Genomic DNA, 24231 nt, shown 5'->3' with positions numbered 1-24231 from the left:
CCTATTATGTTTCCCTGCCATGAAGAACATGTCCCTACATCCTCTTCATCTGTATAAAATTTCCCTCCTTCATCATTTCCCAAGAATCTTCCTTCAAGCTTAGTTTTCAAGACCGACGCTAGTGCTCAATTCTTCCCCTGTGCCAATTTCCAGAGTCTACAACTAGGAGGATCCATTTCCCATCTCCCACCATAAGAGGATCCATTTCCCCTCCATAAAATCTATATAAACTCCCCATTTCACACCCTCAGCTAGCTAATGAAAGGGTTGAAATAATCTGCAAATCTTGAGAGCCATATTGAGATCCTTAGCCTTCTATTTTGTGTGCGAAGGGAAAATAAACTTTTTGTGTATTGGTTTGGAGCATAAGGAAAGAGACCTTGAACTTCCATTGTGTTGAGGGTGAATCATGAGATGCTTCTAGTGGTGTTGGAACCCGAACATGCCAAAGGGAACCTATAATGTCAAGGCTCAGGTTGTATTTCTCTTTGAAGTTTTATTAATATAACTAATGGTTTATTTCCTACATTGAGTGTCATATTATATTTGATGGCTTAAGATTCCTTGACTTTTTTAGTGGATTGAATGCGATTGTATGTTATCACATTTGCTCTTGTATCTTATGTGTTTGTTTCAGGTATTTGAATAGAAGAATGAAAGGAATTTGGAGCAAAGAAGCGAGATCACCATCAAGCGGATAAGCATTCTAAGAGGTAGGCCCTCTTATTCGATTCTAATATAAGGAAATTTACATTAGATTGTTCTTTTTGTGGCTAGACCCACTCTTGGGCTAGAGAGATCACCTCTATCCGCATAGGAGTTTTACCTACTCCAAAAATTGGCGACTCCATTGGGAGCCATCCCTCTCTTTGGATTGTTTGTATTTCATGATTTGTGTTGACTTTTGTCATATCACTCTTTCTTTTTTGTTTTTTGTGCTTTACACTGTCTGTTGCCTAGAGTGTTGAATTTACACGGATAGGTCTAGTTTTTCTTTCTGAATTTTTTTTTTTTCCATGAAATCCTCGATCAACATTGTTTATTTTTTGACGGTCGCTTCGATTAGTGTGATTTTCTCTTAAACAGTCGCGTTGTACCCCCTTGTGGCGCTTGTTGTCAGTTAAGCACTCACGCTGATTCCTGTAGGTTAAGATCAGGGTTTCTCCTGAATCATTGCTAGTGTGTCCTGCCCTCATAAGCTCTGTCTCTTGGCTTGTTTTCCTATATTCTCCCTTGCTAGAAAGCTTCGTTAGTTTGATTTGTTTGCTTGATTGGTTTGAGTTTTCCCTACTTGATTTTTTGAGTTTTTGGATGTTTTGTGTCCCTAAGGAATATAGGTCATTGTCCATTCAGCTGTTTTTCTGCTCATCAAGTCAAGTTGTTGGTTAGTTTCCCTATGCATTTCGTGTTTTAGTCCTTGTATTGCTTTGTTTCAATTGAACAAGTAAAAGTTTCGTTTTCTCTTCTCTTGATTGAACGTCTCTTTTCGAGCATAGATCACATTGCTTGTTTTGTTTCGATTGAGTCTTTGCATGCTTGGTTTGAGAGGACCTTCTTATCTTTCTCGGTATATGATTGATGTTGGTTGCTTGAAAATTTTTCATTGAAGTGTTTATTTGAAAGATTCATTTTATCATTCCATTGAAAAATACATCATTCTAGTTTGTTGAATCGATATGTTGCATTAAGTAGCATCATTGAAAGCTAGAATTGCATCATCATAAGCATTTGAAAAGAAATGAACTTCTTTTACTATTGAAAGGACTAGTTGAAGTGCATTTGATAGGAAGAATAGGAAAAGGAAATAATTTTCATTATTTTGTTTTAAAAAGCGAAGTAGTGAAGAGTCATTTTGCTTTCAGTTGCTTGTTTGTTGCATTGATTGTTTTCTCTACTCTCAATTAGTGTAAACATTCATCGAATTGAAAGGGTTTTGTCTCATATAACTGCATATAGGAGTTTTTCGAGTCACATTGATAGGAACTGAAAACTGAGACATAATTTCAAGATAAACTTTAAAATGTATTCAATTAACCTAAGGCACATTTGAAACTTAACACTCACATTTATAGGTCTAGGCTAGAGATGTGTTCTGGTGTCTTTAAACCTAGTAGCTGTCATTTGCTTTTACATTAGACAATGCTAGTATGGACTTGCGCTCCCCGTACCATTGCGTATATAAAGGGATACCCCACTAGGTTTGCAATCCTTTATCCATAGGAGGCCGAGTATGTCGCCTTGTAAATGTGATACATTGAAAACAACAATTGGGGAGATTTCCTGCTCGTACTTTTCAATTCGCCAGGAGGTATTCTGCAGTTCACGCTTACCTAGTAATTCCTTTTGCCTAGATTATCCTGAGTAGTCATTTTGATCTTTTTTTACTCTTTAAATTTGAAAATATCATTGAGAACTTGTCGTTTCGAGCTTATTAACTACGAAAGCGACTAGAGTCACCTTTTTCCCTTTTCTCGACTCTTAAAATATGAAAAGGCAAAGTTTTATTTCAGTGTCTTAAAATTAACTACCCACGAAATATTCCTGGTTAAAGTTATCTTCCTTAGTGATTATTTAGGGTCGATTCCAATGGAAACATTTCCAGAGTCTACCAGTCAAGGATTCCCCTCGAATGGGAATCCTGGTCCTTTTCCTTCTTTTGGAAACTCTAGTGCTCCTTATATGTCATCGTTTTCCCTTCCTGGGCTAACCATTGGTTTACCTATTTGGTTATTTTCAACCTCGGTGGTCCTAAGTGTCCCAACTCGTACCCAACCATCTCCTTCATTTGAACCACAACACGTTGATTCTAAGGTTGACCTCTCACCTTCTTCCCCTATTTCTTCACCCTCCTCTTCTACTTCTCTTGGTGAAAGTTTGAAATCCAATAACTAGGAGGCTAAGAAGATGAAGAATAAGAAATCAGGTAAGCGAGAGGCCAGCCGTACGACTATTACTCCAAATGAACCTCTCGGAGCCAAAACTTCTGATCCTCCACGGAAGGTCAGATTCCCTTGCAAGCTGTGTAAGGGTGACCATCTCCTTCGAGACTGTCTTGGCATTCCCAAAGTCTTAGAGGTATGGTCTCAAAATCTAGATCGACCATCCCCATCGACCCCTACAGATCATGTCGATGATACAACCTTGCCTACCGATGGTAAGAAGAAGGGAAAATTAATTTCCCCTGTAGGTTATGTGAAGGAGAGCATCTTCTACACCTTTTTCATGTTTTGGATAAAGCTTCCAAAGTTTCGGAAAACCTTACAACTCCTCAACCCCAAATTCCTGTTGGTTATCAGAGGCTTTTTTCTAACCCTCCCCTATTTGGTAAAGAGATTGACATGGATTCATCTCTTGCCCATCCTTCTCTTACTAAGCATGACTCTCTTGTGTCTGTTCCCGACCAACCATTCATCAAAAAGAGTGTCGACTTGGCTCCGCCTTCAATTATTCACTTTGTTCCCAAAGAGAGTAGTGATGATCATACTGCTCATTTTCTTCTCTTTTCCTCAAATTCTCATGAATCGAAGAGTGACCCTCCGGTCCCAGTTGTTCAGGAGAGTCCTTCTCCTTCTCCTATAGGGCATGGGGGCAATCATATGATACCCACACCAAGTAGTTCTTTCATTTCTTTTGATTGGATTCAATTGACTTCTTTTCGCCTTCCATATTATGTGCCTTTCCAGATCACAGTAGAAGCCTATAATATGGTAGTACATGACACTATATTAGATGAAGGTGCATTTGTTAGCATCATTTCTTCTACTGCTTGACAAGCTTTGGGTTTCCCACAGCTTGTGCCTATCACCCAAAATCTATCGGCTTTCAATGGAGGAACTAGTCAGCCCTTAGGCATCCTTCCAAAGTTCCCTATTACTTTGGGAGTAAGGACTCTCTATATAGACATGATGGGAGTCCAAGGTCCCTTAGATTTCAATCTTCTCCTTGGATGTGACTATTTTTATGTCATGCGAACTCTTGTTTCTTCACTTTTCCATGTGGTTTGTTTTCCACTCGAAGGGAGACTAGTGACCATTGATCAATTATCTTTCATTGGTCACTAGGTTCCTCCTATGCAACCATCTTCCCCTATTGCTTCTTGTTTACAAGAATTACCCTCCCCGCCACATGTCAATTATGTGGCTACCCATTCCGTCGCCACATCTACTAATGATCACATAGATGGTATAGTGCATTATGTACTGGGGGGATTAGAACCTGATCTGTCATTGGTACCAGTTGACATGTATTCCTCCGAGAGCATGGTTCTCCCATTTAGTGAGGACCTCTTGGGAGTCATTTTCTCGTATAGTCCATAAACAAATGTCGAAGCAGAGTTCCTTGTCTTGTTTCAGTCTCCTTAAAAAATAAAACAAGAGATGTGAGCATAGTTCCTTGTCTTGTGTCAAGCTTGTTAAAACATGAATCAAGGTGTCCGAGGATAGTTTCTTCCTGTATCAACCTTGTTAAAAAAATGAAACAGATGTCCGAGGATAGTTCTTTTACTATGTCAACCTCATTAAAAAATGAAACAACTCCCTTTTCCAAATCGAGTCTTTGACTCATATTTCGTAAAATCCCAGTTGAGTCTTTCTTGGATCTCGAAAGTGAACCTTCATTCCATCCACCTAGCTGAATGAAATGAAGCTTGGGGGGCATGTACCTTGAATTGAGTCATTATGTTGGGGGCATGCAAACTTAACTCAAGCATAGTTTGTCTTTGTTTCAAGCTTGTGTAAAAATGAAACCAAACTCAAGCATAGATTTTTGTTTCAAGCTTGTGTAAACATGAAACCGAATTCAAGAAGAGTTCCCCATGGTTCAAGCTTGTGTAAAAATGAACCCATGCCCAATTTACATCTCATGATTGTTGTTTTAATTAGCTAATTTCTGCTAGATGAGCCTTGGTTGTTTCATTCCATCGCCACCATCCCTTTGGCCGATCATATGCTTACACTTGGTTGTGTTTTCCTTTCTTGAGGAATAGCAGCGATGGGTGGTTTTACTAGCCAACCTCTTGACCTTTCAATGTTTCGAGCAGTTCCCCACTTAACCAGAAACAGTTGCTACCCTTTAAACCACTCACCTCCAGGAAGAGTCACCTTTAAGCTCTTTTCTGACTCATAAAAAATGAAAAGATTTCCAAATATTTTTCCCCTTTAGACTCGTTAAAGTAAATAAAAGCAGGGAGTCATCTTTGAGCTCTTTTCTGACTCTCAAAATATGAAAATATTGTCGAGCTCTTGTCGTTTTGAACTCGTTAAAGGCTATGAAACATCGTTTACCCAGTATATGTTTACCCCTTTTTTGGGCTGGGATAAACTATTTACAAAAAAAGTACTCCTTGGATGACATGGTCAAGCGGTTCTCTCAAGTATTGTTTTCTACCTTTTCGGGCTCAAGAGACAAAACTGTACGAAAAGGGACCTTTTGGAGTTTTATTTTTCGTGTCTTTTTCAAACTCTCTAAATATGAAAAAGATACCGAGTTACACCTTTGTCGGACTTGTTAAAATATTAAACGACATCAGATTCATCACCATGATGGACATGAGCTTCTCCTTCCTAGGGCTCATTAATCTTACTAGGTCGGATTCATCCGAAGGATGGACTTACAGTGCAAGCACATGCTATCCCCTTCATCCTTGCAATAAAAAATAATTGGGGTACCTGCAAGAAATGGTGGGGGAAAATGGGAAATTTTTACCAGTTGAGTCGATAGCTAGTCACTCTTGAACATGACACTCTTCTACTTCATGTCAGGTTGGGATATCCCCACTTCATCATTGACCTTCATGGGTTTGGTCCACCATTTTTTTTCCTTTCCCTTATATCTTTGCCTTGTCATCACGACCTCCGATCCTATGGATCCCAAAGCTGCCAAAGTCTGGAGTTGTGTTGCCAATATGTTCAAGAGTTAATCCTTCCATAGTTTACACTCATTCATGTTTCTCTGTATCATTCATAATCATTTCATCCCTTGTCTCATGTCGATGATGTGGGATACATCATGACCATCCTTCGACATGGTCACTTCCTGCCGACTTTAGCTCATTATCCGGGAAGTTTTCTGAGAGACTCCCTTCTAGTACCTTACATCTTGCATTCCCTAATGGCAAGTTTTTCACACACGATGATAGGTTCACATCATTGGACTTTGATCGGGTGACTTCAAGGGTGTTCGACTTCAGTTCCTTATTCACTTTTCGTGAATTGCATTGTTGGTAACTTGAGAGCCATTGTCATTATTGATGGTTTCTCTCATGCTTGTTAATAGTTCACATCATTGATTGGTAATCAAGTGATTTTCTAGCATGTTCGACCTCAACACATCTATTCAGGTGCTAGAAATTGTACTTTTATCGCGTCGTGTTGGAGTGCAAGACCATGGGCTCAGATTACACAAGTCAAGGTTGAAGGGTGATGTGACATGATCATTCTTACATACATGTCTCTTTTAGATGGATGGCTGCAGCCATACCATGAGTATGTTAGATATGATCCTTCTTACTGGATGGTTGTGCCCATACCTTAGATCCATTTACATGATCTTCTTCTGGATGGTTGCGTCCATACCACGATTCATGTATTGGATATTTCCATGATGTATATGTATCTATGATTTCTTGCAGGTCTTCTAGCGGCGGACTTTGGTTCCATGCATCTACTCATAAAGCATTTCACCCCTCACTCTTGTTCGGCCTTCATACTTTAGGGAGCATCTATTTTACAACATTTTTTCACTATCCCTGTACTCTCTGTTCCTTGTTCTTGGAGGACCTCTATGGTGACCCTCATATGTTTCCCTAACATGAAGAACATGCCCCTACATTCCTCTTCATCTGCAAAATATTTTCATCCTTCATCATTTCCCAAGAATCTTCCTTCAAGCTCATTTTTCAAGAATGACGGTAGTTCTCAGTTCTTCCCCTGTGCTGATTTGTAGAGTTTAAAACTAGGACTAGCACCGAACGGTGAAAGTGAGCCATTCATCACTCATGCTAGCCCTATTTTGGCAAGTTCTAAAAAATGGAGTCGAAGCTTCTAGGTCCAGAAGCTTCGTGAACAGAATTCTGGTAAATGGTTGAGAAAGATAGAGTCGAGAGACACTTTTTGGGCTCCTTTCCCCTATTAAGTTGGAACAAAACAAAAGGGACAAGGCCTCTCCCACCATAAGAGGATCCATTTCCCCTCCATCAAAGCTATATAAACTCCCCATTTCACACCCTCAGCTAGCTAATGAAAGGGCTGAAATAATCTGCAAAGATTGAGAGCCATATTGAGATCCTTGGCCTTCTAGTTTGTGTGTGAAGGGTGAATAAGATTGTTATGTATTGGTTTAGATCATAAGGAAAGAGACCTTGAACTTCCATTGTGTTGAGGGTGAATCATGAGATGCTTCTAGTGGTGCTGGAACCCGAGCATGCCAAAGGGAACCTACAACGTCAAGGCTCGGGTTGTATTTCTCTTTGAAGTTTTATTAATACAACTAATGATCTATTTCCTACATTGAGTGTCATATTACATTTGATGGCTTAAGATTCCTTGACCTTTTAAGTGGATTGAATGCGATTGTATGCTATCACGTTTGTTGTTGTCTCTTGTGTGTTTGTTTAAGGTATTTGAACGGAAGAACGAAAGGAATATGGAGAAAAGAAGAAAGATCACCATCAAGTGGATTAGCGTTCTAAGAGGTAGGCCCTCTTATTTGATTCTAATCTCAGTTTACATTATATTTTCTTGTTTGCCGATAGAGCCACTCTTGAGGTAGAGGTATCACCTTTATCTGTAGAGGAGATTTACCTACTCGACAAGGAGTGACCATACTGGTAGATGTTCTGCTTGTGGGGTTTACCGAGGTTACCACCTAGGTTTCCCAAACCCACATTGGTGTTTGACATGGTGGTGATACGACATTGGGAAGATGCAGAATCAAAAGAAGAAATAGGAGAATTATTGGAACCAGAGTCAGAATGAGGACTCAATAGAGGACTAGGAGGATGAATTATAACTCGATGGGGAGGAGTAACATGTACTAAAGAAAAATTTGGGTGAAGGCCATGAAGTATCCACGACAAATGCCTAGGGGGTGCAATGATGTAAAGACAAAGATGAATCAATAGAATAAAATGGGATGATAGGATAAATACAGAAACAAAAAACAAGAAAGCACCTAGTGTGGTGGTGCCAAGTGTAAACTAACTATATTAAGATGCTACTCTAATTCAAGAAAATGTGCTCTACCAAATAGAAATGACCTCTAGCCTATACGTGATATAAATCTTCAAACAAGTCCTGAATCTACTATTTTAGATAGCCTTCCAAAAGACTTCTTACTTGACAAAATATGATCCCCGAAAGTAGAATTTTCTAGAGAAAGGTGGGGTAGAGAACCAATTACTGCCCACAACCAATCTTATAGGGAATCTTCCTAAGATTTGGCACTACAATTACCTTTATCCCATGGGGGTGGTTGATTATTGAGCTTTTTATTGATCATCCACCACACGATATTCCCTACCACAGGTTGGGTAGCCCCGAGGAGAACCACTCGCATGATGACCTAGCCTAACCCCCTCTAAATTGGGTTTCTAACACACTCTGAATTTGGACCATGGGATGGTGAAGGATTTTAAGCTCCCTAATATGTCAACTTCTATGTCTCAATGTAAGTGATTGATGGGTGTTATTGGAAGCCTATCCCACCGATCCTACACCTAAACTACACATATTGTTTTGGCCTTGGTGCCCAAGTGGGCTTAATCTATGTGTGTTGAATTATTAAGGTGTATTGTTTCAATTCTAGGTTTGGCGGTGTTAACCAAGCTCATGTTCGCTCAGGATGTGAGTTTATGAAAATGATGTGTCAAGTGGATGAGTTAATTGAGCATGTTTTATGATGTCATGTGCTGTTGAAAATAAAGTGTTGAAAAACTATAAATAATGTTGAAAATGTATCAAAAAAAAAAAAAAACCAACCACACAAAACTCCACCCAAGAAGGTTATCAAGCAACTAAGAAAGAGAAGGCAAATAAGCCACTAAAAGACACATAAATGGCCTAAAATATCTAATGTGAAAGGAACTATGATCTTGAGGCACTACTCTAGTGAAAATGGTGTAGACACACAAGAAAAATTATAGGTGAAAAATGCTGCAAAGGATAGGCAAGAAGCTCCAAAACTTATGATACTCAAGTGCATCCTAAGCGGGGGGAGGAAAAACACAAACTCTAAAGGATTAAAAGGGTAGATAAACCTATCCAAAAGGGCTCTATAATAGTGGCAAAAACCCTCAAAATCAATGGCTGCAAAATGTTGTACCCTAAACTCCTCAACTTAGTAGATCTCTTCTTAAAAAGGTGGAGGTGTACTCTAAACCCTAGGGGGGTTTTATTCCTCGAAGAGAAAAAAATAAGATAATAAAGGCCTAGGGCTGAATTAAAATAGAAAATAAACCCTTCCAAGTCAACACACAACATATTCGAAAATTTTTGAAAAAATATCAAAAAGTACAAAATGCAGGTATTGGCCTTGAATCCGTGCAAACTTACAGTAAACTAGTCCAAAAGTGTGTTCCAAAAAGTAGAAAAGGGGCTAAAAAGCGTGTTTTTCTCCTGGGATTCTCGGTCGGTAGATCTCACCCATATTGTGTCATCTCCTGCTCGGCTGGTACCTGTGACCCACAAAAAGATTTGAAAAACAAACAGAATCCAATTTTTTCCAGAAAATAAAGTAGATCTAAAAATAGAAATTGAGAGGCTAAAAATAGCTGGAAAAACATTGAAATTTTTTTAAACGACAATCACTAAGGGTACTTCCCTAGAGGATTTTCCATTTGTTAATGTAAATATCTCAGGAAGGTGTACCAAAAATACTTCACTTAAGTCAGTGGTGACATGTGACCCGTAACAACAATATATGGTTTTTTACGCTTCACATATGCAATAATAAAATGAGAAAACCCTACAAAAAAAATATTGTATGTGATATAAAATAGAAAACAACAAGAAATGTATGATGTAATAAACCAATAGAAGAATACTTTAATGAATAATATTTTATTAATAACCCCTGGTGAAGGAAATCTACAACATGGATCTGTAAATTCCCCTTTGAAGGATGGGTCCTTTGACATCCTTGTCCTTCAACAATCTATTTCTCTCTCTCAATATGAAGAAAACCCAAAATAAAGATAGAACTCAAGTGGGAGCTCAAATGGCATGATATGATAATCGTGACGATGATAATTATCATGGTCAAGAATGAATGAAAAACCCTAATATTTATAATAAAGTATTAGGTTGATCTCGAAAATGGAAAATACTAAAATAATATTTACCAAATCAAGATCTAACCGTTAGGAATACTTTATTATATTTTTTGGAAAGGGAAAAGATATTCAAAATGGTCAAATATCTTTATTTAGAAATAATTAAAAAAATAAAATAATTTATTAATTATTTCGCAAGGATTAAGAAAGGTGTGAAATTCAAATAATTATTAAATAGTGATTTAACAATTATTCCAAAAATGGAATTAAGGAATAATAAATAAATAATGATTTATTTAAAAGAAATTGTAAGCATGGTAGGTCATTTCCATTAATTGTTTTTCAAAAGTGCAGGTTACATCCACATTTCATATTATTAGGAGGCCTCAACCTGCTCGGTGGGAAACCACCTAACAATATGATAAGTCATCTAGAAATAAAAAATAATAAGTCTTACTAGCCACACTATATATGTTTGAGTATCTTTGTTCTTCCTACTATCTAGATAACTATAAATATAACTCAGAAACAGGGGGTATCAAGACGGAGGACTGCAAACTCGAGGGCGTGAAGATAGGGTTACAGAGGAGCTCGAAGGTTGCTCCCTATGGAGCGCAGCAGAGGAGGGAGCTCCACTCCCTCCTACAAGGAAGCAACTGCCGGTAGAGGCAAGTCACCACTGGGTAAAGTCAGAGGTTCTGGTGAAGAAGAGGAAAAAAATAATGAAAAGGAGGCAGATGGGGCCAGGTCCAAGGAAAACAGTAGCACAAAGGACAAAGAGGAAGAAGACAAAAGCCAGGGAACAAGGGACAAAAATCAAAAGGGATAGTGCAGACCCAAAACGGAGATTACTCCGAGAGTTGTGTTGAATGATCCTGCTCTGCAGGAGCACAGGGACCATATGGGGACGTATGCCATAATCTGCAAGTTCATGGGAATTTGGCCCTCTGAAAAGGCATTACAGACATGGATCAAATACCATTGGAAACCCAAAGGTAGTATTGAACTCCATCTGGGGTCAAAGGGTTTTGTTACCGTGGTATTTACTAACATTGAAGATAAAGACAAAATATTCAAAGGAGGACCCTACTTTTTTGCAGTAGCAGGCCTCTATATGAGGCCATGGAAACTGAACTTCATTCCTAAAAAGGAGACATTCAACTCGGTACCTATATGGGTAAGGCTCTATTCCCTACCTCTCGATTATTGGTAACATGGGTCACTTGCTGCCATTGGCAATAAGCTAGGTCACTTTGTGAAAGCTTCGGAAGCCACTAGAAGGGGTAAATATACTTCCTATGCTAGGATTTGCGTAGAAATGGATCTATCAGGCACTCTCCCGGATGAATTAATCTTGGAAGTTTTCAATGAAGAATGGGTCCAAACAGTGGATTACAAGCATATCCCGTTTAGATGTTGTAGATGCCATGAACATGGTCACCTGTTTAGAGACTGTCCTCTTAGTAAAGTAGATAATAAAGGAGAACCTAAAACTGTGAAGGATACTGAAAACTTTCAAAAAGTGGTAAGTAAAGGAAAAGGAGGTAGAAAGGGATCCAGGCAACAATGCAACGAGGGGTAAAAGATCGACATGAACAGGTTTCAAGTACTGGAAGAAAAGGAAGAAATAACAAGGGAAGGCCAAGCAATGGAGGAAGGACCTAAGGAAAAAGAGAAGGAGGAGAACTACATCATAACACAAGAGATTTGTAACAGGAAAGAAACTATGAATAGTGAGACTGAAACAGAAATGGATATGGAAATGACTCAAAGTGAAACAGATCTGGAAGATCATGAACTGCAAGAAATTCTAGAAAAGGAAAACCTAGATCTGGAAGGGTTCTTGATGCAGGGAACCACGGGCGAGATAGACTCACTACCCCAAGAGGACTGGAATAGAATACAATAGTTTTTTTTATGGAAGAATTAGAAAAGAGGGTTAGAAACAGGAATAACCACTAACAAGCTGGAAAACAAAGGAGTGAAAACAATGAAACCAACCCCGGGACTAGCTCCTAGAAATACTGGTAAAAAGAGAGGCCAGAAAAAGTAGAAGGAACTTCTGATGGAGTGTGGAAAGCTAATGATAGATTCGGGTAAGATGAAAGACCTAACCAGTTACTCCTTTACAAGTCTTTAAAAATGAAATTTACATCTTGGAATATCAGAGGTCTAGGAAGTAAAAGAAAACAAAGATTGCTTAGTTATAGAATGAAACAAGATATGTCGGACATGATTTTCATCCAGGAAACGAAATGTTCCATTCAGAAAATAAGACTCATACACAGCAAATGGCTCATTAGATATGAGTTTCTAGAGGTTAAAGCGGAGAACACAGCAGGGGGTATTATTACCCTTTGGAATCCCCAAAGGATCAGAATTATGGATGCAGAGGCATCAAGAAATTATCTATCAGTGGTCATTCAACCTGTTGGGGTTTCGGAAACATTCCTAGTAACAAATGTTTATGGTCCTCAACACTTAGAGGATAAACTCATATTGTTAGAAGCCCTTAGTGACCTCAGGAGTAGACATACTAGAATGCCTTGGATCTTGGGAGGAGATTTTAACATGATCAAATCTCTCTCGGAAAAAAAAGGAGGTACTAGAGTGCTCAACAAAGACTCCTTAGCATTTCAATCATTTACAGACAATATGAATTTGGTCGAGTCAGATTCAAGCAATGGCCTTTTTACATGGAACAATAAAAGAGGAGGTGAGGTGGTAGTGGCGTCTAAGTTAGATAGGTTCATGATATTGGAGGAATTAATGTTTCTAAATAGTGAAATCACAGCCAGAGTGCTTCCGTTTGGAGGTTCAGACCACTGGTCGATTCAGTTGGAAATCAAGGGTATAGATTCTCCCAGGAATAGACCCTTCAGATTCGAAAACATCTGGCTCTCCCACCTGGATTTCATTAGTAACATTGAAAAATGGTGGGCTGAAGACTTGCAAATACAAGGATCTAAGATGTACCTTCTTCATAAAAGATTAAAGCACATTAAGTTTAGGCTAAAGGAATGGAACCAGAAATATTTTGGTAACATTTTTGAGGAAAAACAATCAGTGGAAATTAAAATTCTAGAATTCAACAACGCTCTAATAAACGATGGATTTGATAAAGCCAAAACTGAGTAGGCTGATAAATACCATCTAGATTGGGAAAATTTATGCAAACAAGAGGAAATATTATGGAGACAAAAATCCATAATTCAATGGCTTAAGGAACGAGAATGAAACACCATATTTTTTCACAGATCCACTATGGCTAACAGAGCTCACAACAGAATATCCATGATTAAATATGAGGGAGGGGAAATTCAGACCACTCATAAAGATATTGAAGCTGTGCTTGTCCAACATTTCCAGAACATCACTCGGGAAAACACTCCAGATAGGGATCAGTCCATCAGGGGAATCACAGGGCATATTCCCAAACTGGTGTCCAGAGAGGACAATTTTAACCTCACTAGACCAGTTGAGGAGGAGGGGGTCAGCGAGGTTCTCAAATATATGCAAAATGGAAAAGCAACAGGTCCAGATGGTTTCAATGTGGATTTTTTTAAAGTTTGTTGGCATATTGTCAGAGAGGACATTGTGAATGTGGTTGAGGATTCCAGGAGAAGGAAAACTATCCTGAAAGCTCTCAACACCTCCTTTATTTCCCTTATTCCCAAATAGGACATAGCTCAATTTGAAGACAAGTATAGACCTATTGCCTTATGTAATGTGGTTTAGAAGATAATTTCCAAAGTAGTGGCTAATAGACTCAAACCTCTCCTCCCCTCGCTAGTGTCTGAAGAACAATCAAGTTATGTGGAGGGAAGATAGATTATAGACAACATTATTCAAGCAAAAAACAGGCGGGGATGACCATGCAATTGGACATTGCCAAAGCATATGACAAGGTGAATTGGAATTATATCAAGAAGGTTCTCTACGCCTTTGGGTTCGACCACAACTGGGTCAGATGGGTTATGGCACTGGTGTCCTCCTCCAGCTTTTCCATTCTGTTAAATGGATCTCCCTCTAAAATCTTCAATCCTTCTAGAGGCCTCAGGCAGGGAGACCCTCTTTCTCCCTTCCTCTTAATTCTTAGGATGGAAGGGCTCAGGCGATCCATTAAGCAGGCCAAGGATATGGGTAAAATTAGCGGTCTTCAAATTTCAGAGAACAGTTCTATGCTGACTCATCAACAATTTGTTGATGATACCTTACTGCAAGGCGTTCCAACTATCAAAGAGGCTTTGGCCTACAAACAAATCCTTAAAGATTTTGCCCTGGCTACAGGTATGGAAGTCAACCTCTCTAAATCAAAAATCTTCTTCTTTAGCACTAACATTGCTATCCAAAGAAATATCTCAAGAATTCTTGGATTCCAACAAGATTCCCTCCCCTCTAAATATTTAGGAATACCTCTTACTTCCAGACCCATGCATAAGAGTATTTGGAAACCAGTCCTTAATAAGATGTGGGATAAAGTAAAAAATTGGACCTTCCATGCCTTGAACCTGGCCGGCAGGTTAGTTCTGACAAAGGTTGTGCTACAATCCATCCCAGTTTTTATGTTATCAGCTCTCTCAGCTCCAAAAGGTATCTTAGAGCAAATAAAAAACATTCAAAGAGACTTCCTATGGGGAAAGGAGGAAACTAGAAATAAATGGGCCCTGGTTTCCTAGGAAAAAATATGCAAACGCAAAAGTCAGGGGGGCCTCGGCCTGTACAACCAAGAGATTCTTTGTAAAGCTCTAGGAGACAAAATCTGGTGGAGATGGGTGCAGGAGCCAAAATCTCAGTGGGCTAGGATATGGAAAGAAAAATATGCCAGCTCGTGGCACAATAATGATCTCATAAGAATGTCTAGAACAATAAAAGGCTCCTACATATGGAACAGAGCTTGGGAGAACAAAGGTCTAGTTCAAAAGAATATTTTATGGGAAATTAGAGCAAGAGATCTTGCTCTTTTTTGGGAGGACAAATGGCAATAAGATTTCAAGGGATAACTCCTCAAGGTAGAAACAGAAAGGATAAAACCATGATTACAGAGAAGGACTACTGGCAACCCCCACCGAAAGGCTTTCTAAAATACAACATTGATGGGGCCTCTAAAGGCAATTCGGGAACTGCGGGTTATGGAGGAGCTTTAAGGGATGACGAGGGAAATATCATATTTATCTTCCACTACCATTTAGGTAGAGCTACTAATAACGTGGTGGAAGTGATGGCTCTGGAGCAGGGTCTAGAGTTTCTATCACAGAATCAACACTCTAATATCATTGTGGAAGCAAACTCTGAGATAACCATCAATGTAGTGAAAAGAATCAGTGGTGGTTCCAGGCTGGACAGAGTCTCAAATCATTGGAAACTTATCCAGGTTTATTAAAGAATCCAAATGCATCTAAAGGGCCTTCAAACCATAAGTTTCAAGCACGTTCGACGTAATGCCAATAAACTGACCGACTTACTGGCTAATCAAGGTGTAAGCAGTGCAGAATGTGGAATGGCGAAAAAGTGGCAAGAAATTCCTCCAAGTCGTCTAAAGGCCATCTTCGAGGATCAAGCTGCGGAGGATAGGGAGGTTTTCCAATTTCGTGCTGGGTGGAATTCCATGATTTGATGATGCCGAGGGGTTCTAACTCAGTCCAGTAGGATGTACCACAGAGGAGGAGAGTCATGTTCGGGCTCATCTTCTCCTAAGTCATCTCGACCAGGTTTCCCAGATTTTTGGTTGGCAACTCATGGATTTATCTCCTAATTAAACTCAAGATCAGCTTCAAGTTTCTCGGTACGCGTTTGCAGAATGGGAATTTAATGGGGTGCAGCAGTAGGCGTCCTTTTCCCGCTTCTGGGTTAGATATCTTGGCGATAGGCGGGTTTCCAATGATCACACGTCTACAAAGTGGTTAGTGGTTTTGTAATTTTGAGAGTGATCCCATTGGGTGCATGACACGTGGAAAGGTGGCCGGTGCAGAAATCGCCCTTCATCGCGCGATAAAGTGTGGCTAGGTTCAGAGCAGCGATATTGCTCTTGGCCATCAGATCTGGCAACCGGGTTGGATGGTTGGGATGGTCTGTGTTGTTTAGTGGGGCCTGTTGGGCCATCACTCTATTTTCCGGTGGCATGTCTCATCCTTTCCTCCCTTTATGTTCATTGGGGGGTCGGGTTTGACTGCTGACGTGGGTTGGCTCTCGGTGGTGTTTTAACCAGATTTATTTTGTCCTTCTGGGTTATCCCCTAGAGTTTTGTGTTTTCATGAGGTAGTGGGAGGATCCTTGTCCTTGACAGGAGGACCTGTTCTCCTGGTCCTTTCTGATAGGTGTATGTACACTTTGTAAATTATCCTTTGAATTAATGAAATAGAAGGTTCGGCTCTTGCTTCAACAAAAAAAAAACTATAAATATAACTTACAACAACCCTAAAATTTTGAAACTACTTCATACAAAAACTACAACCATGGATGCACTTTCACATCATCATCTGAATCAACAGGAGAAGGGTCCTTCACAGTAGAGCCTAGTAGCTTCATGTGAGGAATACATGGGATGTGTTGCTTGATGCGGCTAAGGCATCCATTTTGTTGCTGAAATTTAAAATGGATCTTTTGAAACTCCTTGGTATAATTTGGGTGCCCATGGGATGACATATGCATGCATATTGGGAACTGCTCCAGGGCTTTAGCCAGAAGGATCTTCATCATCCAGTATAAGTGGACCATTTTCTTGTATTGGGTGGATCTTCTGTGGGTATGTCCAGGGTCAGGAACCAGTGTTTGCCACTCGTCTACATCAATTTCCAAAATTTCCTCTTTCTGTTTTATCTCCTCTTCACATTATGTTATGATATGTCTAACCAAGGTAAAACTACCCGAATGGTAGGCATGGGTTTCTTCCTGGATAATCCTAGATGTCGATTTACGCCCATGCACAGTCCCCCCAGATGAGTTGGGTTGACTGGCTTGAGAAGGGGATGCTTTCCTCTGTTTCCCATGATCGCAAGCTCCCCGACCATTCCTTCCTTTACCAGAGGTGGCACGAGCCATTTTGATGCACCTGCAAATCGAATAATTGATAGTCTATATGTCTAGAATTCAACACAAACAGAATCTGGACTTAGGAGAAAGAAACTGTTGGGGGTCACTCCAACCTTGTACACCTCCCAATGAAATTGCATAAGAGACCAAGAAAGTAAGGATCCAAATCAAGATCTTGTTGTCGAAAGGAGACCAACGTAAATTTATGGTCCCATGCCTTCCATTGCTCCAACAATGCCCGTAATTGATGGTTCTATAATTACAAACTGAATTATCCACAGGAAAAAACCTAGAAGGGACCAGGTCAAGCCTTTTTATAATCAATTCAAGCAAGAGACCTGTACACTGGAGAAAGAAAAAGAAATAGAACCTTGAGGTTCCCCTAGGCCAGGTCCCACACATAACCATGCATTGTAACCATATTCCAAATACCATTAACACAAAGACACAACTGACACAAGATGCTTCACATAGTTCAGACCAGACCATGACACTGTTCTGACTAAGATTGGGAAAGTAATTACAAACAGGGTTGTCCATAGACCAAAACCTTAAATAATACGGGTCCGCATTAACCAAATAGGGTTTTCCATAAACCAAAACCTAAACAAATCCATCATAATGGAGGCAAGGAGTGCAACAAAACCCTGAGAATCTCGTAGGCCAGACCCAACATAAACCCATGTGTGATAGCCAAATTTCATAAACCATTGACACAGGAACACAAAAGACTAGAGACTCAACACATAGAATTGGCCCAACCATGGCACAATCCAGAGAAATCCCTTTCCATTCCCACCTAACTAACACCGTTCCATTCACCCTAGATACCTATAGATAAAGACGGTGATCCATAGATATAGGGATAAAAAAATTAAGAGTGGAGACATACCGATGATAGAGACCTTGAACAAGAGGAGAATGAGTCAGCATCTTCCCTAGGATGAGCAACCTAGACCAGATCCACAATTAATGGAGCACACGTACCAACATACCAAACACGATGGAGGGAAAACTTATCTACATGACCTTCTTAATGCCTCTGCCACCTATAGGTCATAATTTAACCTTCGCAAGCACACCGCCACATCTTCAAGTGTTGCATGCATGTGGAGGATGGACTTAGATTTCCTTGGGATCTTCATATTAGACAGTGGGCTAGGATGTGCCCATTGGATCCATCTCACACCCCAATCAGGGATGTTAGTTTTGACTCTCCTCCTACTATTGTATATCTCTATGATCTTGTTGTATTATACCTTGGAGGGAAATTAATTCCTCTCCTAGGGTGTGGGATGGCCATGCCATCTCTAGTGATCTACCTGGATGGGAGCAACTCAAGTTTGCTAAGAAATCTGAAACCTTTTTTCCTTCTTGTCGAACATGGGAGGTCAAGATATAGTCAAATTAAGGGAGGATCTCTCCCACTTCCTGCACCAAGTGTGCAATACACCAACTGCGACTGAGCTTGTCTCATCGAGTTCCCTGACTTAGTTTCTTGACAATGTCTACAAAAATGTTTGAATCCCCTTCAATCACTATCTTTTTGTACCCAATTCTTATATCAATGATAAGGCCTAGTTTGATCGTAGTGAACTCTACCTCATTGTTACTACCATAATCGTAGTCTGCATCAAATACAAGTCTAGTTCTCTTTTGTGAATCCTGAAAGAGGCCACCATACCCAACATTCCATGGATTACCTTTTGAAGCTCCATCAAAGCTTAACTTAATGAATCCTTCTAGTGGAGTAGAGAAGTGATAAGGTGACATAGTATTATTGATTTATTGAATTATTCCTAGGTGATTTAGTCAAATATGACAACACAAATGATCAAATAATTATTCCTAGAGAAAATTAAATAAATAATTATTTATTAAATTATTCTTATGGGGTTTATTAATTTTAATTAGAAATAATTTAATAAAAATGGTTTACTAAATTATTTCCCATGGTGAAAGTGATTTTACTATGGTAAAATTAATCCTACATGGTGTATTTCAATCCACCTAGTTAGAAATGGATAGGTGATCATTTTTTAGGTGATAACAAGTTATATGCTAGTTATAAGTATGGTTTATGACAGAATTTGGTTATGGCTCCCATCATGTTTTGATTATTAAATGAATGAAAAATGAATGCATAACCTAATAGATGATAATGTAGCTAATATGAGAGGGAATAAAATTTTCTTGACAATTATCATATAAGTATGAAGTCCCTATGATCATATGTGTTTATATGACTTGTAGATTACATGTTCATGATGTGTTTAATGGAATGTTTGTCATGGCTAGGCGTTTTTAGGTTAGGTCCTTGTTCAAGTTTTCATTAGAAACCTTTTCATCATGTTATTTATCATTTCTAGAAGTTTCATGAAGTTTTTGGCAGAGGCCTAAATCCTGGGCTTGAAACATGGCTTAGAATTCGGGGTTGTTGGCATATAACTTCCTTAAAAAGGCCACAGTCGCATGGAGGCCTTGTTGTGGGATCGATTGAAGGATCTTAGTCGCATGGAAGGCTTGGCATGGGAATGACTCAGGGTATAGTTCAAAAAAACATTAAGTTTTCTCAGGGGTTGGACACCTAGAGGGTTTGGTTGGCTCCTGAAGGTTCTGTAGCTCCTAAAGAAGGTCAACTTGGTCTTGTTTTGTCAATTCCACTTCCTTAATTGTAGTTTTGGATTTGAATCATATCATAGTAACTATTCATCACATGTTTACCCTGATGGACTAGTTAGCTTGGGTAAATGTGGTATGAGGGTGTTACAGAGTGGTATCAGGGCATGGTTCACCCCTTGGACTAGATGGGCAAAATTTGTTTCCCATGCATACATGTCAATTTCATATGTGTTATTTATGCTTTTGTCTTAGGTGCTTGTTGTGTATGCATGGTGGTGGTGATTTTTGCAGTTGTGTCATCACATGGAAGATGATGGTGATTGTTGTTGGGATGTGTTTTCGTGAATGCATGATTAGTTGAACATGCATTTGTTGTGTATGTTTATTGTCTATGTGGTTGTATGCATGCATTGTCATGGTTATAGTTATCGTGCATGAGGGCATGATATGTGGTTGGTATGGTCATGCATGGTAACTAGATAATGGTTGAGATGATGTTTATATACTTCTATGATTATGTTTATACATGTATTGTGCTAATCTGGTTGATCTTGCAGATGAGATATCCTCCCCTGAACTATACTGAGGTATGTTGGTTATGTTTATGTTTTGGTTTAGATGACAGGTTATACTTTTAGGGAGAAGATCAAAGATGACTAAAAAGATGGTGGATTACAATTCACGCGATTTTCCCTATAGATCTTATGAGAAGCATGTTGATAGGTACTCTCTTGACATAGCGTACACATTGAGAAGTTTGAAAGAAAAAATAAGAAGTTGCAAAGAAAATAATGATTAAATCATTTAGGAATAGGAGAAACAAGCAAAGGTTAATGAATTTATTTTTTTTCAGATCTTGTCGGACCTGTAGAGACAGGGGCCACTTAGGATCAGTCATGGAAAAGAGGATAGGACTAATGGGGAATATGGTAGTAGGTCTCATGGTGGGCACTGTTGTGGGGAAAAGTATCCAACACGGAATGACCCTATCCCACTCTAAGGGTGATAGTTCCTTAGCAACAGCTGAAGCAAAGCTATCTAAAGTTACTTCTTTATGACATACAAGAGATGAAAGGAAGAGATCCACTTACCGATGTCTTGCGCAAATGGTCGATCCAATCTCCTCTATTTGTTGCTCGCTCCCAGCTTCAAGTCTTCTCATGGGCCCAACTACACGAGATCCTGCGAACAAGACAAGAAAAAGAGACTACAAGAAGCATGCATTCATAATTGATTCAAGGATTAGCATAAATCAAATACGCAAGTAAGACAATACACCATTGAAACACATGTGAATAGAAGAACCTCAAATGCTTTATTAATATAAGGAAGTAAGGTTCAGGCAGTGATACAACCGTGAGAGGTCCAATCCAGCATCACCTTCCCGACGGAAAGAAATCTCCTCTTCACCTCCCTCAAGCAATCACCCAATACTCTCAACTGTAAACCAACAACAATTCTTTGCACCAAATTCCGACCTCCAGATCCCATGGGATGAGATCCTTATATAGAGTTTTGGAGTGAAGATAAGTCAGCTTGATGTGTGACTTGTTGTCCTCTTCAACTCTAGTTGTTCTTCAGTCCTTGAGTCCACTCGGAGTTTCTACCTTCCACTTGGAGTTTTAGAACCTCTTTACTCATCATTAGGCGAATCTTCTGATCCAAGTGTCATTTTGGAAGCTTCCTAGGCACTGGCACATTGAGAAAAGATTCCTCCACATGTCAAAGTACGCCCAGCGCAGGTAGCCTTTGTTGCACTTGCTATGCAGCGCAGGTACACCATAGAGCTTTTGACATTCAGCGCAGATGCTTAGTGGAGCAGCTGCTTTGATCCAAAATTGACCTGTTTTTGAGTGTTTTTCAGTGGAGAACTGATTTGCAGTGTTGTGGTTTGCTGACCTTGTTCCTCTAAGGGTAAGAATAACATGTTTAGGGACTTTGGATCCCTTAGATTATTGACATTTCATGCTCTATGTTGTAAGGCACAAAAATGTCTATAACAGTTGCCCCCTAAAGTATGAGGTCGTTTATCGGGTGAAATGCTTTATTAGGAGGATCCGAAGTTCATTCAATCGTCGGGAGGTGACCTGTAACAAAATACAATACAATACATTATCTTTTCATACTTTCTTTTCATGATCTAGCTGATGCGGGCATTTCCCATGCTCAGCTTTATAAATACATTTGTTGTACATAAACAGACGATCGTCTGATAATAGACTGATAATTCTCTGCTTTTAATTATCATCCTTTTAGTAGGATGATCATCTGCTGCACATGTCTATGTTTTTATCTCCTGGATATATATCGCAGCCCGGATGGATGAAACTAGATCCGGGGTCTTCAAACTTCCGATCTTCACTCTAAGTACAAGTCGATCCATGTCAGAATTTCTTGAAGTCGAACATGGAAAGACATCGCTTGATTACCAGTCAATAATGTAAACTGTTAACAAGCGCGAGAGGAATCACCGATAATGATGATGACCCTCAAGGTACTGCAGCACAATTCATGTGGCGTGAATATAGGATCTGACGTCGAACACCACGCAAAGTCTCCTGGTCGAAGGTCATTAATGTATACCTATCGCCGGAAGTGAGAAACTTGCCATTGAGGCATGCAAGCTTCAAAGTACTGAGGGGGTGTTCCTAGATCAACTTCTTGGATAATGAGCTGATGTCGACAAGAAGTGATCCGTCAAAGGAGGGCCTTAATGAATCCCACATCAGTGACACGGATCGGAGCTAGTGATGATGGTGAAAATGATCTGTGAAATATGATTCAGGGTGGCGGTCACGGAAGGATGAAAGATGATGTATGGTAGTGGATGGGACCCGGTTGACACTTTCTGAATGACATCTCTTGAACATATAACGACACTGATGTGATGGATCGATAGCATTACCCCATGTATGGATGGTATGGCGAGACCATGGTGAAGGGACCGGTGAATGATAATAACCCAACCCGATATTTACGGAGGCAAAAGTGTCATGTTCAAGAGCGACTTGCTACCATTAAGCTTTGAGGTTCTTCCCAATTTTTCCCCAGTCATTTCTGACCAGTACCTCTTTATTTTTTTCAAGCTTGAGGAGGATAACATATGCTTGTTCTATAACCTGCCCTTCGGGCAAGCCCATCGCTATGTTTTAACGAGCTTAATGATAGGGAAACTCGTTCTCGTCTAAAGACAAGTTTGTCGCTATATAATATTTTTAACGAGCCCAGCGACAAAGACAACTCGGTCCTTTTCATTTTTAGAGAGTCTGAAAAGGGTACATAAAGTGGACTCCAAGGGTCCTTTTTCGTCATCTAATCCCTTAAGTCTGAAAAAGTATAAAACAATACAAAAGGGATGAATGTTCGATATCTTTATCGAGTCGATCTAGACAAGCGCTTGATCTTTTTGTGCAATAATCCCTCAGGTCCAAAAAGATTAAAATCTAGAGGAGGGATAGCTCTTCCGGTCTTTTTTAACGAGCTGGAAGGCCAAAACTCGGCAAACTTTTCATATTTTACGAGTCAGTGAAAAGAGCTCAAAGAAGACTCGTATTTTGAGGAACGAGTGATAAACAGGGATAGCAGCAGATTCCAGGTACAGGTTGGAATTTTCCAATCACGACAGTATTACAAGGATGGCTAGGTGGGATCACTCTTCGCAGTTGTTCCTCAAAATAGGTAAACAATCAAGTGGATGTGAATGATCGGCCAAATGAAAAGTGGAGGTGACGGTGCACAAACACGACCAAGGCTTTTATGGCTGATGAATTTACGGTCTCAAATGGTTATTTACCAGTTCATTTTTCTGGATGAGCTTGAACTCTGGGGGGAAGCTTGCTCACATGCTTATGTTTATTTTTTAACGAGCATGAAGTCCGCGTTAAAACTGCTCAGTTTTGCGTTTATTTTTTAACGAGCATGAACTATGCCAAAACTGCTCGTTTGATGAGGTCAAATTCATATTTTACCATGACTAGCTTTTTCTTTTTCAGAGATAGTACTGTATCATCAATTGCTGCAACAAACTTGTTCGAAACGGATAGCATGAAGTAAAAATACTAATATTTCACTTTGAACTACGTAAAAAGCAATTTAAAAGATGTTTTTACCTCTCATTTTACCATTTCATGTGCATTTGGTTTGTTGGAGCTTTGGAGGTGCCTCTTCCCCTTGATTTTTTACCAGCTGATTTCGGGAGATTCTGTGGACGATTTTCAGTGCCGTTTCCACCAGGTAGGAGCTAAACCCTAGCTCTATCTTTTCATGGTCTTATTTCTCAGTTTTATGCCTATTTTCCTGCCCCCATGAGC

This window comes from Pinus tabuliformis, chromosome 8, assembly GCF_031772625.1.
Source record: "Pinus tabuliformis cultivar Carrire ecotype Pingquan chromosome 8, CPIR1, whole genome shotgun sequence".
In the NCBI taxonomy this organism is placed as follows: domain Eukaryota; kingdom Viridiplantae; phylum Streptophyta; class Pinopsida; order Pinales; family Pinaceae; genus Pinus; species Pinus tabuliformis.
This window is presented reverse-complemented; position numbering follows the sequence as displayed.